A 5,472-nucleotide genomic window follows, 5' to 3' on the forward strand; every position below is an offset into this window, starting at 1 on the left:
TCTTTGCACACAAACCTCTTCTCATCACTGTGTCTTCCTGCCACTGGATGAGGATAAAAAGAGGAAAAAAAGGCATCATCTCTACCCTAAGGAATTTACCTCCAAGTAGAAGAAATACTCTCTATGTATGACTGGCACATAGCTATAGTTTAAGACAGTGCTATCCATGGTGACAATGGTGCAAGTACAAAATACACAGGCAGTTCAAAGGACAAAGGGTGATAATATGCTGTCATGTCCCTGAGAGATAATAATAGCCTGGGCTCCCCTCTGTCCAGTATCAACTCTTCTCTATTGATATTTATGCCTCGCAACATCCTCTATGGAATGTCAATCAACTCACCTCTATTTTATCTCTTCTAAAAAATGAATCTTTCTTATTGTCCCTCATGGAACATTTAATGCCTTTATAATGGCATTCATAGAGTGAATATATAATTTATTGCCCAAACAAGAATGGGTAAAGGAGGTTTCCCTAAACTGGCATAATCTGTGATGATGTCAGGCCAACTGGGATGTATGGCTGCCCTATATCCATTAATTCCCCTCTCCCGACAGCTCGCATCCCCAGTCAAGGAAGTCCTCTTCTCTATCCACCTGCTTTGCCTTCTCAGCAACTGTCCTCCAGGCGCCTGACTCCTTGCATAGATTCTTCTCAATTTAGATTAAAAAAAAATGCTATTTACTAGACACTGATGTCTTGGGTCTGGGGTTTTGTATTCTCCTTTTTTCTTCATTTCCTCAATGTTGAGATATTGGGGGTAGAATTACTTTTGGTCCAGTAGCCCTTGTTTTATTCAATGTGGTGGTACCTTGTATTAACAGCTTAAGTTACTTCATTTTACTTTCCCTCCTCAGACTGCCTCCTTTTAGGAAAATCTATCACACAAATGCAAGGCATCCTATTTATTAATTTTTTAAAGGTTATTGTTACTTGGTAGGGGTGGGGTGGGAATGGAATGGTAAGAGGGGAGGGGGGAAAAGGGGAAAAGCCGTGGGAGTACAGTACGTGTTCTCATAGTCTCCTTTTAGGAACACACTGGAGGAATTTACAGAACATATCAAGCAAGTTGGATTTAAGCCAATCTACATGGCTCTATCTTTATTTTGGTGGGAAAGTGTTCGTTTCGAACACAAGTGCCTTATATGCTGACATTTCTCACTGCTGTGGGATATAAGAAATGTGCCTAGTTTGTGATGTAAAAAAAAATTCCAAATTCTGTGACCTTGGGCCCTTTCGCACAATGATCTAGAAAAGAGTGGTTGGGCACTCTCGAGTCCTCTGAAGTCACTTGCTGGGTCCTTGAGCAACTGGGATAGTCTCTTCTTGTCTGGGGAGCTGGAAGTAGATGTGGGTGGAATCTCCATTTTTCACATGGGACCAATAGGATTTTGAAAACTCCTTGCAAAGCTTCCCAGACCATTTGAGACTAGAAAAAAACAACAACACATTTTAAGACATCTTTTTATTGTTCGGAGTTTTCTTAAAGATAGCTCACCTGTGATCTAGGTTGAATCCTAAATGATAAAATCCATTCCTTTTGGACAATGTGTTGTTTGCTCATTCATATGAGGTGGGTTGTGGGGGTGGCAAGGATGGAACTAGATGGAGCCCATGACAGCAGTTGTTAATTTTCTGGCTCCTGAAAAGTCAAGGGCTCTAGAATTTGGAAAAATAGAATATAAGAATTTGGCTAACTATGGCTAACCATGTCTGAAATAAAAAGAAAACTTAACTGGCTCTCAGTTATTGCTACGAAATGATACCAAAGCTGGCGGAGACATTTGAAATTCATAGATATTTTAAAAGCCAATTTCACTCAACCCTTTGAATCTAATAAAGTGAACCAGACACAAGGAATTAAATGGATTTTTTTTTTCTCTATTCCCAACGGATGAGAACAAGTGTCAAAGACTGGCAACAGCAGAAAGGGACAGGAAACTATGAGCAATGTTGACTCACCTACGAGCCAGGCACTCTCCTTTCCACAGTATGTGAACAATGGTAACAGATAATGTTGACTCAGTGTGCACTATGCCTCCTGTGTCGGGCTAACTTTTTAATACCTTTTCATCTAACTCTCATAAAAACCTCCATTGAAGAAGGTATTATTATCCTGATTTCATAGATGAGGAAATAGAGACTTAAGAGAATAAAAATGTAGCCTGAAGTCCCAATTAAATAATTGGCAGCACCAGTAATGGGATTCTAGTCTGGTTGGCTCCACAGCCCTGCTTTTAATTGCAATACTCTATCACAATGCCATGTGAAGGAAAGTGAGCCTAATGTGCTCATGGTGTGAATAAGTTGAGTACATATTGAGGCACCGTACCTCTAAATAGTGTTCAACACTATACCTTCCATCCTTCTCTTTGTGGCATCTTGGGATTTATTTCACTTTATTGTAGCCCTCCAAAGGGAGTTTAACTTAAGGAATAAAATAAAGTAAACACATGGAATTTTATTTCTTTGGAGGGAGTGTTGGGTGGATGGCAAAGGGGTGTCGCTGACCTTACAGGGTCAGAACCTTTCTATCATCAGATAGTCCACCTCTTTTCTGGAAAAGCTCAACCTAGTCCATCCAGATTAGGAAAAACCCAGATATTTTCTGAAGGGATCCTAGAGAACCTTCCCCACATTTGCAGGAATCAGATATTTGATGATCCCAAGAGAGAGAAAAAAAATGCCTTATTTGTTGAAAGACTTTAAGTGGAAAATATTCAAACATCAAGCTATGGGTTTGGGGTTGGCAGATTTTTTTTAAAAGGGATTTCTCCCTCTGGGCCAATTCTACATTGTGGTTTTGTCAGATATGACCAAAAAGTGGTCTTGTATCTTAAATCTACTTCCTCTAGGCAGGGAAAGTACTCGAGGTAGTTAATTCTGATTGTGGGAATGAGTGTAATTTTATTTAAAAAATATTTTTTCATTATCTTCTACATCTGGTATGTGTTACCTGTACAATGATCAAAATAGAAATATTAAAGGTTTACATATTCTTGAGTCTCAAAACTATAACCTCTTTACCCCACCATGTATTGGAAGTGGGGTATGTATGTGTGTGTGTCTGATTGTGAGACCTCTCACTGTGACTTTCATCTAGAAGTGTTTCTTCTTTTTTTTAAGATTTATTTATTTATTTATGATAGACAGAGAGAGAAAGAGAGGCAGAGATACAGGAGGAGGGAGAAGCAGGCTCCATGCCGGGAGCCCGATGCGGGACTCAATCCTGGGACTCCAGGATCATGCCCTGGGCCAAAGGCAGGCGCCAAACTGCTGAGCCACCCAGGGATCCCCCTAGAAGTGTTTCATTTGCTGATAGGTTCAATTCCCTGTAACATTATACTCATTACTTTTCAGATAGGAACCACCATTTCTTTAAACCCATTAGTTAAGAAGCTTTCTGTTTTCTATGTATTTTATTGATGTATAGCTTAAATAGGTAATATACCCACCTCATTCAACATTAAGAAAGTGCAAGAAGTTCCCTCCTGGAAGCAAACAAAGTTATGTTTCTGTGTATTTTTCCAGAGATCTTTTTTGTTTATATAAGCAAACACACATATGCACATGCACATGCACACAGACAAGCGTTTACTGCCTCTGGCGTCATTTGTTTTGGGCCGAATTTACAATAAAACAAAAACTGGAAATAAAGTGTGTTTTTGGTTGCTCTGCTCTGGACTGACCTGTACTTTTCTTCTTTGGGACTGAGATTCAGACTCTAATCTGTCTTCCCTCTTCTAGCTGAGCGAGAAAGTGCCACTTCTATCTCTGATCCCAAGCACCTGTTTCTTCTTGCCTTAAAAAAAAATTTATTATCAGATAATAGAATGGCACTTTCAAGCAAGAAGCAAAAAGGAGAAGAAATGGGGAGAAAGGAAGAGAAGAGAGGAGAGAAGAGGAGAGGAGAGAAGGGGGTTGCAGCAGGCCACTACTGCCTCTGGAAAGCTATCCCCAAGCACCTCCAAGCTGTGCTCTGTCCAGCTCCCAGACTGTGGACAGCAAGTGTCTGTCAAAGGGGTGACATTGTGGCCTCTGACAGTGCAATGTCCCTGTCACTCCTACATCTGTTGAGATTCACCAAGAATCCCTCCTTCGCGCCCCTGGCCCACAGCCCAACACACCCCTGATACCTGTGCACCTGTGAACAGTCTCCTCATTTCGCATTGTGGAGAGGTGGTCGGTCACAGTGAAAAGGAATCTGAAGTGACAAATGGTTGCTGAGCTTTAGGCCAGTTATTAATTTGCACTATTATTAGTGGCAGCAGGAATCACAAGCATATCGCTTTTTTCCCCAAAACGTAATTTAGCCTCCTCTCCCACTGTATTTCAGTTTTAGTCAGAATTAAATGCTGCTCCTCCTACCAGGTTTCCAAGCACGCTGAATCACAGACTTCTGGAGGAGAAAGGGACGCCGGCGACAATGTGGTCTGGTCCTCAGTGGCCGGCCCCCGCCTCTCTCATTGATCTGATTGGAGACATTGGTGCTTCAATACCACTATCAGGAAATGCACTTTGTTTTCCTGAAAGAAAAAGTCCCCTGGACAAGGTCATCTCTTTCTGATGGTGTTTGTCAGAAAGCTTCAAATATGGTGACTCATAGTCACAGGCCGAGATAAACCTACTCGCTATCATTTATTAAAAACTGAGCTCCCACCACCACCTGGGTAGGCTGACTGCCTCCTGTAAATCACATCTCTGGAGCTGAGCGGGATGAAATCATTTTTTAATGACACAGTCTCTAGATAGCCCAGGCTTGCTTTTGTTGTGGTTTTGTCTCTTTTGGTTCACGACAGGACCTTTGCTCATATTTTAACCCTCAAATGAGGTACAGAACCATTGGCTAGTGAGAAAAATTTGCATTTCTTCCCTTTCCTCCCAGAAATGGCCTGGGTTCCATGGGATAAAGGGCTGGATGAATGGCAGGTGGAAGAGCTTGCAGAGTGGAGGCGGGGAGTGTGGCTGACATAGCCTATGTCATAGGCTAACATAGGCCACTTAGGCAACCTGCTTTTCTTCCCCTCTGGTCATTAGCCACTCCCTTGGTGAATGGAGTGTTCCAGACTGACCAGCTACCAATCTCCAGGAGAAATCCCCTTACCAGATCTGGCCTTGTGGCTAGAGTGTCAGATGTAGGTATTCTGATTAGGCAGAGATGGGCACAATTATTATACTCAAACTCCCAAGAGCAGATGGTCAATTTAGAATAAGAAATATAACCACAAAGGGATTAGAGGATAAATCAATCACTGGGCAGGTCATTTTCTCTCTGTAGATTTGCCAATTATAACTGTATTTTATTTTATTTTAAAGATTTTATTTATTTATTCATGAGAGACACAGAAAGAGGCAGAGACATAGGCAGAGGGAGAAATGGACTTAATCCTAGGACCCCAGGATCTCGATTGGAGTGAAAGGCAGACGCTCAACCACTGAGCCACCCAGGTACCCCGCCAGTTATAATTTTA

Source organism: Vulpes lagopus, chromosome 4, assembly GCF_018345385.1.
Source record: "Vulpes lagopus strain Blue_001 chromosome 4, ASM1834538v1, whole genome shotgun sequence".
Lineage (NCBI taxonomy): Eukaryota > Metazoa > Chordata > Mammalia > Carnivora > Canidae > Vulpes > Vulpes lagopus.